The sequence below is a fragment of the Tamandua tetradactyla genome, chromosome 9 (assembly GCF_023851605.1).
Source record: "Tamandua tetradactyla isolate mTamTet1 chromosome 9, mTamTet1.pri, whole genome shotgun sequence".
NCBI classification, from domain to species: Eukaryota; Metazoa; Chordata; class Mammalia; order Pilosa; family Myrmecophagidae; genus Tamandua; species Tamandua tetradactyla.
Genome location: NC_135335.1, coordinates 103,511,657 through 103,526,067, shown reverse-complemented (window position 1 = coordinate 103,526,067; position 14,411 = coordinate 103,511,657). Strand labels below are relative to the sequence as shown.

The 14,411-nt window shown below is 43.0% G+C and overlaps 1 long non-coding RNA gene across 2 annotated transcripts in view; it reads left to right on the top strand.

The window, feature by feature from the left end:
- Window positions 1–14,411, top strand: part of LOC143647331 (uncharacterized) — a 27,834-nt gene that overhangs the window by 1,310 nt on the left and 12,113 nt on the right. Inside the window, exons 2-3 of one of the 2 annotated variants that reach the window (XR_013157983.1) lie at window positions 8,006–8,113; window positions 14,065–14,271. This is a non-coding gene — a long non-coding RNA (uncharacterized LOC143647331). Of the gene's footprint in view, window positions 1–8,005; window positions 8,114–14,064; window positions 14,272–14,411 lie in introns of those variants that run through there. The other variant, XR_013157982.1, reaches the window with a different exon arrangement.

The following is a 14,411-nucleotide window of genomic DNA, read 5'->3' as shown; positions in this document are numbered from 1 at the left end:
TCCTGTATAGGTGAAATTTGAAAGGACATTTATAACTTGCCCCTCCCCAGCACACGCAGGCAGACGTTTTTTAAGACAAATTCAGAAAATGAGGGCAAACTACAGGAATCCCTTAACCATCTTCAAATCATCATATGTTTATTAAGAAGTAAATATGTTGGTGCTATTTTCCTGAGGCTGGAAATTCTGTTTTTCCCTATTCTTTGACAGTGAGGGTGAATCCTAAAGTCTAAATTGAAAGGTAAAAACCCAGTAAAAATTCAGGCAAATGCCGGTGACCTCTGGAATAATTTGTTCTAGTCCAAGAATTCCTTCAAGGAAACATAGACTATCTGCCAAAATCTCTATTTGCTCCAATATACGGTGTTGGCAGATTCGAGAAGCTTTGCTGTGTTGGGCAATGTTGAGGATTGAATCATTCCGCAGAAAAAAACATGCTTAAATCTTAATCTGTGTTCCTGTGGGTGAGAACGCTTTGTAAAAAGGACCTTTGAAGATGCTATTAAAGTGCGGACTCATTCGGGAATAAGAAAAATCCTGCTTAGGTGAGGCCCAAAGCAGTCGAAGTGGACCTTCATCTCCGTGACAGCAGTCCTTATAACCAGTAAGGCAGAAGCCAGCAGTCGGCAGAAGGCGGGGTCAGTGGGAAGCCAGAGGAATAGGTACGAGGACAGAGAGATGGCCATGTGATGGAGGTCACCACGTAATCCTGGGGAAATCAAGTGCTGCCAATACCATAATGTTGGACTTCCAGCTTCCAAAACCGTGAGACTCCATTTCTGTTGTTTTAGCCAAACCATTGTATAGTATTTGTCATAGCAGCTGTGGCAAACTAAGCAGGTAACTTGATAAAACCCAGAATTACCTGACTAGCTGAATGGAATCCAGTCCATTCCCCGGATGTAGTAATATTTGAAGAAAAGTAACTTTACAGTCTCCAAAGTTACAAGGAATCAAAATGAACTAGTTAAATCTTACATATAGTAATGTGCTTACCTTTTCTTTAAAAAACAAAATGTTGTCATGTTTTAGACGGTAGCCGACTGAGAAATCAGAGAAACTGAGTCCGAGTTTAAAATTTATTGTCCCGGGGCGAGGTTCCCAGGTCCGGGTGCTTAGGATGCGGGCTGGGGAAGTCATGCCCCACTGGGGGCGGCGAGATTAGATATAGGCTAGCTAGTGGGGGTGCTGACGATGCCTACGGGACCTCCTGTGGTAGGTGAGGCGTTTCACTGCTTTAGGGCCGGGGGCATAGCTATGGGCCATGGCTGGGGGGCATAGCCACGGGCCATGTGCAGTGGGGGTCCTTTGTTTGTCAGGGCAGGTCCTGATTGGCTGAGTTTGAACAGCCGTATGCCCAGATTTTCACGGTTTTAGTTCGGGTGGGGGCTTCCAGCCAGAGGCTACCGGGCCAGGCCTTACATTCCAGCCTTTTTATATACTAGGGCGTCGTAGCCTTTCTGGCTACTTCCTGCGGAGTGAAGGCGTCATTGGATAGGGGGTTTTAGCTGGCAGGTGCTTCGACTGGAAGGGGGGCATAGGAGTGTAGCAGCATCTGACTGACTGTCACCCAAGAGAGTTCCTTGAGATGCTCTTGTAGGAACCTTAAAACAAAAGGAGCAAACATTAACAGTAGGCAGATAACTAAAACTAGGGTGAGTATTGGGGTTAGCCACATCAGGACAGGGGAGTTCCACCAGGAGGATGATTGAACAACAGCCTGCTTTTCGTTAAGGCCTTTTTGCAGTTTCGTCAGGACGTTGAGGTTCTCCTCTTCTAAGCCGCTTTCATTGATGTAGTAACAGCATTGTTCTTGCAGAAATAAACAAGTGCCGCCTTTTTCGGCTGTTAAAAGGTCAAGTGCTCTTCGGTTTTGTGGGGTTACCTGCGCTAAGGAGGTGATTTGCCTTTGAAGGGAGTCGAGGGACGCGTTTGAGGCACCGATGGCTGCATTCAGTTTGTCCTCAAGGTCTGACATGGCCGTCAAGCTATGGCCTAATGCGACCTCTCCTACACCTGTGGCAGCAGCTGCAGAAGCAAGAGGCAATCCTACAAGTACAGGTAGAAAAATCTCCCGCCTACTATGAGGATCAGGGAGAAGAGACAACAGCTCAGCTTCCCCATAGAGGTTTAGCTGGGGAACTAGAGTTGCTGGGATGCAGGGTAGGGGAGAGGAGGAGTTTATGGTTTTTGTAAGGGTCCCGTTGCACCAGAAGTGTGTTTCCACGTGGAGTGTCTTTTCCACCGTGATAATTGTGTTACATGTGAAGTTTGATTGTGCGGCAATATAACAAATGCTGAAGCTAGAAAAGTGGCTTTTGAGCAGAGGGACTTGAAAGGAGTGAAACTGCTGGTCGTGCCCATTCTGCATGCTGGTATTAAGGGCTTCCGGTAACAGGGCAGCTGCCCAGAAAGGCCTTTCAAAGGAGGTCCAAATGAAACAGGTAGAGGCATTAAAAATGTGAGTGGTGTTGAGTGTGCTTGTAATTAAGCACAAAAAATTTTTCCAGGTGAAGGGGTTTCAGGGTTTTGCAGATTGCAAGATTTGTTGGACCTGGGTTTCGCCTTGCTGGATTACATCTTTGATTTCCAGCAGAGTATCTACTGATTTGGTGGTTATAGGGCAACAGCTTCTGACTATGAGCCATTTTCCCTGTGGGCGGGACCACCTGAGCTCTTTATAGACCTCTGCCACTTCGCCCTTTTCCCGTCTGGGATTCCATGGGTCTGCTACTTTTAATTCCAGGGATCGGTTGGGGTGGTGGGTTAGTGAGCAATCCGGGTTTTGCAGCAGTACAGACCCCCCCGTACTGGCTAACCCGGTAGCATTTGCTACCTGCCCAGGGTATGGTTATTCTGCAGGAATAGTAAGGCCACCCTCCATATATTTCTGGCCACCTGCAGCAGTAGCCATGTTGCTGCTTATAAAGGAAGCATAGTGCAGGTGCATTCTTTGTTCCTGGATCGAGGCGACTTTTACCCTGATCAATGATAATGAAAATAGGCTTTTGACACCCTTGTACTGGACAAGTAGCTTGGGCAATAATTTGAGCGTGTTCCGTGGATCCTGCGACCCAGATTTCTTTTGTGGTGAATTTCCAGGCACACACCTGTGTGTCGGCTCGGTGGGGCTTAGAGATGGTGAAGAGGAGAAGAGTGAGGAGAATTGTGTGGGAGCCCATGATGGCGTGTGAGGCGAATTCAGGTGGGGGATAGCGTGGTGGCCTTCCACCGGTCTGATGAGGTCAGTGGGCAAAGCTTAAGATGAGACAGATGGATCCACGTGCTGTGTCCCAAGAGTTTTGCTGCTGTAAGGGTAGTTAATAGGACTATATATGGGCCTGTTCACCTAGGTTGTAAAGATTGTGGTTTTAGTTCATGAAGTAGGACACTGTCACCTGGCTGTAGGGTTTTGCTGGGCAGACGTGTAGAATTACCTGTTATGACTGGTAAGGCCTGGTCCGCGTGCTTCTGGAGCAATTCTCTTAGTAGGGAGAGGAAGGGCAGGTACGTTGCCAGAGGAGGTGGGTTGGTAGGAAGATTGGGGAGAAGAAATGGCCTACTGTACAGGAGTTCGAATGGACTGAGGCCTGTGGGCTCCTTTCCCGACGACTGTGGGTGGTAGGAGATGTGGAGCTTCCACACGATTTCCAGTGACCGCGTTACATGCTGAATGATGCAGGAGATGAAGGCCGGCTCGTTGTCGGACTGGATGGGGTTGGGTAGACTGAACTGTGGAATAATTTCCTGGAGTAGAAGGGAAGCAGCTGTTTCCGCAGTCTCCTTGGCAGTGGGGAAGGCTTCAATCCAACCCAAGAAGGTATCCACAAAGGTTAAGAGGTAGCGGAATTTTTTGTGAGTGGGCATGTGGGTGAAGTCTAGCTGCCAGTCTTATCCAGGGAGGTGACTCTGTAACTGGTGAGTGGGTAGCCCTGGTCAGAGGGCACCTTGGGATGTAGTCTTAGAGCAGGTAAGACAGGTTTTGTGTGCCCTTCTAATAGCCTGTTGCAAAAGGGGGGAGGAAAAGAGCGGATAGAGAAAGCGGTGGAGTGCCTTTGGCCCGATGTGCAGGGACTGGTGGATTTCAGTATTGAGAGGTAGTAGTTGGAGCTGAGGGATAGCAGTCTTTCCCTGGAGGAGGATTCACCCTTGATGGAAAACAGGAAGACTGTTTGAGTTTAACGATAACTGGAGCATGATGTGTAGCCACTATGGGTTTTGAAGTGTCCCAGACTTCAGGGTCAACTATGTCTGGTGGGAGCGGCGGAGATAGGCCCTTCTTTTCTGGAATGAGCACTGCTAAGAAGAGTCCTGCCCCAGAGGAAGGGGAAAGGGAGTCAAATTGGACTGAGGCTCCCAATTTTTGGAGAATGTCTTGCCCTAGTAATGGAGTTGGGCATGAGGGCAAAATGAGGAAGGAGTGAGAGAAGGGGGGTTGGTCAAGGCTGCACGACAGCGGCGGCATTTGCTGCGGTTGGCAGGGTTTGCCATTAATACCAACCACCAAGACCTGGGAGGGGTTGCTAAAACCGGAATGAGAAGGCAAAACTGAATAGGTAGCCCCAGTGTCCACCAAAAAGGAAATGGACTTACCCGCCACCTGTAGCGTTACCCTGGGCTCGGCAAGGGTGATAGGGGTCGCTGAGTCTGGGTTGCATCAGTCGTCCATCAGGCCGAGGAGTTCCAGCACTGGTGCCTCGTCCGGTTGGCCAGCTGGCGCTCCGCATTGAGGTGCCAAGGACGAGCCAGTTTGCCGGTTTGGGCAGTCGCTGCGCCAGTGCCCGTGCCGTTCGCACTCTGGGCACGGCTTGGTGATGGCCTGGGGTGTGGACACTGGTGGAACCAGTGTCCCTCCTGGCCGCACTTGAAGCACGCTCCCGGCGGAGTGTTTTTAGCTGCTTTTGGTGGACTCCTTCTTCCTGGTTGTTGAAGCTTTGCCAGCCTCAGGGCTGCTACTAGGGCCTGGGCTTGTAAATTTACTTTTTGGTGGCGGTGGGCTTGCTGGGTGGCTTCAGCCATGTCCTCCTGGCTGTTAAAGACTTTAAAGGCCATGGTCACCAGGTCACGGATGGGGGTTTGAGGGCCATCCTTGGCCTTTTTAAATTTCTTTAAATGTCTGGAGCAGACTGAGTTATAAAGTGGGTGGCTAGGACCGTGGCTCCGGCTCGAGATTCAGGGTCTAGCCTAGTGTGCTGAATTAGAGCTTTAGTAAGACAATTTAGAAAAACTGCGGGGTTTTCTGAAGCTTTTTGGGTAACTTCCCGGAGTTTATCATAGTTAACTTTTTGGGCTGCCTTTTCTAATCCTGCTAATATATAGTCAACCATTTGGTGCGGGTACTTACGGCCGGCCCAAAGTACGGACTATCCCACCTGATAGTCCCAGTTAGGCTCTTCCATGGGAACTGCGGTCTCACCAACCCGCATGTTAGGATTGGACAGGTGCAGTTGATACGCCGGGGCAGAAGGTGGTGCTGAAGGGTCATGTGACCGGGTGTGCGAGCTGACTGGAGAGGCGAGAGGTTCCAGGGCCTAGGGAGGGGGAGGGGGGTTAGTAGGAGGGACTGGCGGAGAGGCAAGCTCTTCGCAAAAACTGAGGATGAGGGGGGAGTAAGGGAAGGAGCAGGTGAGGGTTTCTTTGCTACAAGGAGAACTTGAGCGGTATTGCAAGTAGTGCATAAATCAGGCCGAGATCTTAGATGCCAGAAAGCTGGACATATGGGACCTCCGACCATTTGCTGGTCTGTTGGCAGAAAGCGTAGCCAGATTGCAGATTAAACATCTGAGCAGGGTGTTTGGGTCTGTGCGAGACTCCTGGTTGCCCATAATTTAAGTCAAGTCCGGAAATAGTTAGATCAAGTAGCGGTGTCCCAAGGTGTGGCCGGACTATTGGAACGGGGTCCCCCTGCGGGACTGGCAGGGAGGAGTGAGAGTGAGGACATCTCCACACCCCACGTCTCTGGAAATGGCAGGAAACCGAGAGGCCCTCCAGGCATCCCCGGAGGATGACTCGGTCAGAGAAGGGCTCCTGACATGGCCGTGATTACGGACAGGTCCCTCCGAACGGCAGGGACAAGACCGAAGTATGGGCAAGGGTGACTCACCGACTTGGAAGGCATGGATCAGTAAAAGTCTGCTCAGAGAACAGGCTAGCCGATGGGTGGCGGAGGGGTCCCAAGTCCCTCCGGCAAGGAGGAGTCGGTTCCCCCGGGAGGGGTCATGAAACTCCTCCCAGGTTTTGGCACCAAAATGTCATGTTTAGATGGTAGCCGACTGAGAAATCAGAGAAACTGAGTCCGAGTTTAAAATTTTATTGTCCCGGGGCGAGGTTCCCGGGTCCTGGGGCTCAGGGTGCAGGCGGGGGAAGTTGCGTCCCCCTGGGGGCAGCGGGGTTAGATATAGGCTAGCTAGTGGGGGTGCTGATGATGCCTCCGGGGCCTCCTGTGGTAGGTTAGGAGTTTCCCACGCTTTAGGGCCGGGGGCATAGCTACGGGCCATGGCGGGGGAGGGGGGGGCATAGCCACGGGCCGTGTGCAGTGGGGGTCCTTTGTTTGTCAAACCAGGTCCTGATTGGCTAAGTTTGAACAGCCATATGCCCAGATGTTCACGGTTTTAGTTCGGGTGGGGGCCTTCCAGCCAGAGGCTACCGGGCCAGGCCTTATAAATGTATTTTCACACATACTTGTAAATGAATTCTTAGAACTAAAATATGTTAAATAATAAACAAATCATTAACAAAGGTCCAAAATCACAATAAAACTAAGGAATTATAAAAAGGAGATATAAAAAGGAGATGTAAAAAAATATGTAAATACATACACAATTGTTCTAAGCTTTAAAAGACCCAGAAAAATGATTGTGTTTGTAATCCACCAAAATGGCAATCATGATTCAAGCTGTCTCTAACAGGTTTGGGCCTTGGTAATTTTTAAATAGACACTTTAACACCAGTAAGAGACCAACCCAAATTAATGCTTATCATTTTTAAAATGTATTTTTGTGTATATTTCCTGTGCTTTTGAAATTTGTGAAATTTAACTTTTTAGTTATCTAAGTAATTCATAAAAACGTTTCCATAAAACATGGTAGAAAGGCTAACATCTCCTTTAATAGTACCCTATAATGCTGTACTTCCTCTAATCATGGTCCTTTCTGTCCTCAAAAGTTATCAGATTGATGTGTTTTCTACTAGTTTTATTTTTATGCGTTTACATACCTATGTATATTCCCATAGAAAATACATAATATTTTGTTTGAGCGTTTTTATATAAAACATTATATTATAAATATCTAAAATTTCCTTTATTTACTCAAAAATACATTTTCTTGACCTGCCAATATTAGTTTGTATAAGTTTACTTCATTCTTCTTTATGTTTCTAAGATTTCACCATCAAGTTGGATATTTACTGTAATTTTCTGGTATGTATATTTTATGGAGTTTAAAAATTTCTCTACTTTTTCTAGTTTCCCCAGAATTTTTGTTTGTCTTTAATTTAAAATGAGGGAAGAATATCAAGTGCTTTTTTTCTGTTATCCATTGAGATGCTCATATAGTTTCTCTTTTTTCTGGTAATGTAATATCATAACACATTGTCAAATGTTGAACTATCTTTGGATTCCTGAGATAACTCAACTCATTTATGAATACCTCTCTGATCACCTCTGACAGGTTTTTTTTTGGGGGGGGGGAGTGGGCAGTACATGGTCTGGGAATCGAGCCCGGTCTCCCGTATGGAAGGGGAGCATTCTACCACTGAACCACCCATGCTCAGTGACAGGTTCTTACATCTGCTTTAGTTTGCTATTATTTTGAAGTATGTGTTTTTTTGTTTGTTTGTTTTTAATATTCAAGTCCTGGCTTCTTCGTAATTTTGTTTTTGGGTTTTGTTTATTAGACTTATGCTGGCCTAATAAAATGAGTTGGGAAGTCTTCCCCTCTCCCCTATTTTCTGAAAAAACTTTTTGCATAAGATTGGTATTGTTTCTCCTTTAACTGTTTTGTAGAATTCACCAGTGATACCATCTGGACTTGGAATTTTCTTTGCTAATGAGTTTAATTTCTATTGAAGACAGAGAGCTATTCAAATTTTGTCTTATTTTGTGACAGATTTGGTAAGTTATATTTTTCATTGAATTTGTTTGTTTCATCTAAGCTGTCATATTTGTTGGCATAGGTCTGTTCATATATATTCTGTTATTATCCTTTTAATGTCAGTATAGTGATAACCCCACCTTTGTTCCTTATTTTGGTGACTTGTGTTCTCTTTCTTTTTTTCTTCATCTCTTGAACTGGCAAAGAAACAGCTTTGAATTCTGTTAATTTTCTCTATTATTCATCTATTTTCTATTTTGCTCATTTTTGTTTTTATCTTCACTATTTCCTTATTCTACTTACTTTGATTTACTTTGCTCTTCTTTTTCTAGCTTCTTAAAGTAGGACCTAGGCCACCAATTTTAAACTGATATCTTTTCTAATATGAGTATCTAAAGTTATACATTTCCATCCAAGTATTACTTTAGCTGAATCCCAGGAATTGTGGTATGTTGTATTTGTCATGCAGTTCAAAATATTTTCTAATTTTCCTTTTTGGCATTTGTGTATTTAATAGTTTACATAAACATTTAAATGCAGTAAGTCAGAAACAACAGATTGGCAGACAATTTTATAATATGTCATAACAAGGAAAAGGTTAACATATGTAGACATGGAGCTGTGCTGTTGTCCACAATTATCCTCTTCTCACTAGTTCTGTACATCTACCCTCTGTTGTTGATTCTAGTTTCCCCAAATACCCTATCCAAATGAGAATAAGAATATGTGTGCTGTATTTTTGCATTTAAGCTAATTTATGCTGTAAACCACACAAATACTATGTAGGAAAGATAATCTTTAATATCAGAGTCCTAAAAATCCACAAATAGGGCATGTGTACCTGGAAGGATTGTAACTTTTAGAGTCCAAAATGAGATGTGACTCAGTCTTTCAGCAGATACTCATTGAGCACCTACTCTAGGAGACAGATTGAGTAAACACATGAATAATGTCAAACAATAATTAGTGCCATGAAGAAAACAAGGCAAGATATCCAGAAGAGAGTTAGCCCCCAAAAGGACTAACTACGGTCTGGGATCTAACTGGCTTGAACCACGCCAACAGACTTCTTTGTCCTCCTCCTTCCTGGTAGATTCAGTCAGTGAACCAATGTGGAGCTCTGTTAGGAAACTGCACAGAGGGAAAAGACTGAGGTGTGGGTTTCCTGGCACCAGCTATACTCTGGCCAAAGGTCCTTTTTTCAGCCTTCTGCCTTGGGGTGGTAATAGTGCCCCAGTATTACCCACCCTATAGTTCTATCCTAATGCTGACCATACATTTATACACTTCCAATTTGTTGTATGTGTTGTTTGTTTCTTACTAGGACCTGACCTGGGAGATAGGGGTAGCAGTATTGGATAGAATGATGGCATGATTGACTGAGGCCTAAATGACAAGAAAGCACCAAACTTAGGAAGATCTAGGGAAGACTCTTGGGATAAGAAATGTAAAGGCACAGAGATGAGGTGGCGCTTGATGTGTTGAAGCAAGAAAAAGGTGGCCAATGTGGCTGCAATGTAATAAGTAAGACACAAGGATAGATGAAATCAGAGGAATAGAGAGGAGGCCAAGTAATGTAGGGCCTTGAAGGTCATGGTGAGGAGTTGGGATTCTTAGTGTAATAGGAAGCAATTGGAGGGTTTTAAGCAGGGGAGTGATAGGATCTGATTTATGCTTTTAAAAAATTACTTTGGATATTACGTGAAGAATAGATTAAGCCGACAGTCACTGCACCAGAAAGTCCATTTAGGTGGCTAACTCATTAGTCAGGTGAGAGACGATGATAGCTTGGACTAAACTGGTTAGCTGTGGAGATGGTTAAGGGTGGGTAGATTGGGCTTGTATTTTGGCGGAGTTGCTGACAGGACTTGCTGATGGATTGGATGTGGGAGGGTGATATTTTAAATGCCAATGAGAGATGTCAGGTAAGTAGTCAAATATCCACATCTGGAGCTATGAGGTGAGGCCATGGCTGGAGATATAAATTAGAGAGTGTCTACCCAAAAGACAGGATGAGAGCATCAAGGCAGGAAAAGGAGATGACAAAGTTTGAACAGTGACCTGGAAGTTTCGCAAGAAGTGTATTGGGATCCCGAGGCCAAACCATTTGAGAATTGAGTATAGAACCATGAATTGTGATTAAAATTTTGAGAAGTATGTGACAAGTCACTTCCCTGAATGTTCAAGTTTATGCCGATTCCATGAATTACACTCATATATTGCATATTGATAAAATTAGACACAAAGTATTTTGAAGTCATTTTGTGCTATAGGACCTAAAATACTGCACAAAAAGAAAGGAAAAAATAGTCTCTGCTAGTCTTTGTATGAATTAGCAAAAATCACCCATTCCTCCAGCCACTTTACTGCCATCTACTGGAAAATAAATGTAATAAATATACAAATCTATTATGACTACAATGTTAACGATGCCCTGTAGAATTGTGTAGTACACAACTGGTATGTCAGCCTTAAGTGTCCACTGGAAAATTCTAGGGCAGGAATTCTCATCTGCTTATGAGATCAAATTATGAGACTAAAAAGTTTGAAAACAACTGGCATATGCAAATGTGCAGAAGTGGGATCAAACACAATTGGATCAGAGAGCAAGAATGTAACGATCCAGGTAAAGGAGAAATTATATGTTAGGAATAACAAGAAATAAAGATGTTAGGCAAATAAGGTCAGACCACTAGAAAACTTGAGATTTGAGTTAGCAGGTGATAGTCATTGAAGGTCATTAAGCAGAGGACTAGCATGTAGAAATAGGGTTTGGGAAGCTTGGAGGAGCAGTGGTTAGCATGATGCATGCATGCATGGATGGATGGATGGATGGCTGGGTGGGTGGGTGAATAGATGGATTGTTGGGCATATGATGGTTGGATGGCCGGCTTGGCAGGCAGCAGAGTGGTCCCTGGATTTTTCCTTTATTCCTGAGAAAGGTGTGAGGTGAAGTTTGGTTTTCAGATATCTGGAAAACTCAACACACTGTTAAAGAGAACCCTTTAATAAAAGAAAAGTTTTACTCTGCTGCCCTCTTCTGGATGTTGTTTAGTTGCCTAAATAATTCTTCCACTGTTGGTCAATTAGCATAGGCTGAATTGCTGCTGAAATATGGGAACTCAGCTGCAAAAAAAGGAAAACAAAAACCAAACCAACCAAACAAAAAGGAAATCAAGATAAAATACAAAAAGAAATGAGGCAGAACCAAAAAACATGTCAACTTACAAAAGCACCATGAACAACCATATATCTTTTATTTAGGTTCACCAGTTGTCTTTTTTGCAACATTCTCTGTATGTGTATATACATGAATATATACAGAAATATACTTATACACACGTATATATGTATATACATATATGCACATACATACATATATGTATGGTTTTTTTTGCCTTTCCATTTGAACATGATTTCCAGAACCAAGTTTTCAAGAATAATCACATTCTTCTACATAATTGAATATCATTATTACATCTTTAATGATTCACTGTAATTCAATATCAAGACTATACAGTACATATTTGGATTTCCATAATTGTTCTAAAAATGTCTTTTATAGCTTTTTTTTAATTATTTGGTTTTAGATTCTAATCTAGGATCAAAATCACTTATTGCTCTATTATTGTTCTATTTTAACCTAGAGCAATAATAGACCCTGGTTTTATTTGTTTATCATGACATGAAACTTTTTCAGGCCAGTTGTCTTGCATGATGTTCCATGTTCAGGATTTTTCTGTTTCCTAGTGATTCAATTCATTTAACACTTTTTGCAAAATATATACATGATGCGGGCCATGGTGGCTCAACAGGCAGAGTTTTTGTCTGCCATGCCAGAGCCCCAGGTTAGATTCATGGTGTCTGCCCAGGCAAAAAAAAAAAAAGTACAATATATTTAAATATATATATACTTTTATATATATACACGAGGTGTGCTTCTTTGCATCACATCAGCAGTCACAGGATGTCAGGTTGTCCTACTATTGCTTATGCTATCTGTGGCCACTTTGTAAAAGTAGAAACTAACAGATTTGCATTGAAACATATTTGGCTTCCATTGGTAATAAGTAATTGGTGGAGTGATGCTCTGAGACCATGAGAATATCCTGTTTCCTAACAGCTTTTCACCCAATAATTTCAGTATCAATTGGGATTCTTGTCTGGGTCAATTATTACACTTAGGTTTGTAAAAAGATGAGTTTCTACTTCTATCCCTCCTTCTGTTTAAAGTTGATCATTTATTAGAGTTGGCATTCTTCTGTAAAGAACAGCTTTTCTTTCCCCATTTGCTTCTTTCTAGTAATCACTGTGGACTCATGGATTTTTTTTTTTATTGTGTATTATAATCCATTGCCATTATTATTCCTTTTGATGATCGAATTTCCCCAAATTTGAGCTGAAAGAGCTCTTTCAACTGTGTCCTTTTCACATGTTCCCATTAGTCTTTGAGCATTTTTTAAACAAGAAAATATGCTAGGCTTACTTTCTACCTTCCTGCCCCAGATCTGGTACCAGCTGTTTATATCAGGAGTCCTATTTCCTTTTAGTTAGGGAGTAGGCTTTAGAAGCCGAGATCTAGGAGCCAGGTGTGTTGTTACTAGGAACTTAATACTTAAAATATCATGAGTTAATCTCCAATTCAAATTTAATACCATTTGGTTCTTCCTCACCTTCTCCCATTCATATTTCTATCTCCTTTCTTCCACAGTGAGAGCCCTTGTTCCTGATAACATCCATATGTTTACTTATTTCCTCTATTCTACAGTATACTTTCAGAATTAAAACACCAATGCCACAACCACAACCAATGTTTTTTTGCATATTATTCTTTGCATTATTTCTCCTGTGAAGATATCCCACTAAGGGAATACAGTCAGAAAACTGTGCTCATAAGTTATATAAGTAATAAATATTTTAATGAAATTAGAAATCAGTTTAGTAGTCTATAGTTTCTCCTTGCCATTTAGTTCAATAAATTTAAGTTGAGTATGTAACAGCCAGTGTATTAGTCATGGGGGGACACAGAAATAAATAAGACACTGGTCTTACAGGAGCAAAACTCACAGTCTCATAGTATAAGAGAGATAAGTGGGAAGGGCCAAAAGAAGTTGAGTCATGGGTAGCTAAAGCACTATAGGAGAGAATCATCTGACTCAGCCTGGGTTGAGTAACTTCTAGAGGAATTAAGATTAAGTCTTGAAAAACCAGTAGGAGTGAGCCAAGCAAAGTCTCCTGGTAGAAGAGTGTGATGGCAAGACAAACCATACCCTAGGCTGGAAATAGCATATAAGTGGTAAGGTATGTTGGTTGTGAGAAAGTGATAGTTTAGGAGGTGAGAGAGGTGGGCAGAAGCCAGACCATGAGTAGAGCCTTTCAAGTCAAGCTAAGCATTTGTGTTTTCTTATTTGGGTATATGCCCCCCCTCCAGAGTAGTTCTCTATGTCACATTTACTCCTCAACAAGCTTCTTGACAAAATAGGCTGTAATCATCTTCACATATCCACAATCTTGTTTCTTTTCAGTCTGCCCCACTAGAATTGGCCTTTGCATTCAGCTTCTCAGACTTCAGTCCTTATCTTAAGACATTTACAGCTTTTGAAATTCCTGCATTTCCTTAAAACTCTTTTCTCTCTTGATTTCCCTGACCCCCTGCTCTCCTGGTTTTCTGAACATTACCTCTTGTCTCCTTCATCTGGTCTGCTTCCTCTCAGCCAATGCCTTAATTCTTTGTCTTCATCAGGGCTCTGGTCTTGGTCTTTGCTTCTCATGGAACAAACTTACCTATTACCATTGAGGGAGACACTTGAAATTGCCGACTGGACAGGCAGTCATCTCAGACACCCTTGAAGATGGAAAGTTCTGGCCAAATGAGAGGCAACTGAAAACCTGCTAAGGGTTTTAAGGAAAATGTGCATATTCTTGATTCACACACTGCCTTTTTTTCTGCCTTTTCTTTCCTGGATTATAGGTTGGAGACTGGAGGTGAAGCCTAGGGATGAAAGCCTCATACTAAGAAGAGTGGAGCAGAGAGATAAAAGACAGGAACATAGTTGATGTCAGGGGCTAACACAATAGCCATAGGCTCCCTTCCTCTGTAGTTTCCTCACATGTGAGAATAATAAATTCCTGTGTGATCAATCTACATTTACATGTGACTTAATACAATCTTTTTTTTTTTTTTTTTAAATGGGCAGGCATGGGGACTCGAACCTGGGTCTCCAGCATGGGAAGTGAGAATTCTGCCACTGAGCCACCATCGTATCACCCCATACAATCTTAAATAATACACAAATGGCTTCAATTACCATTTATTTG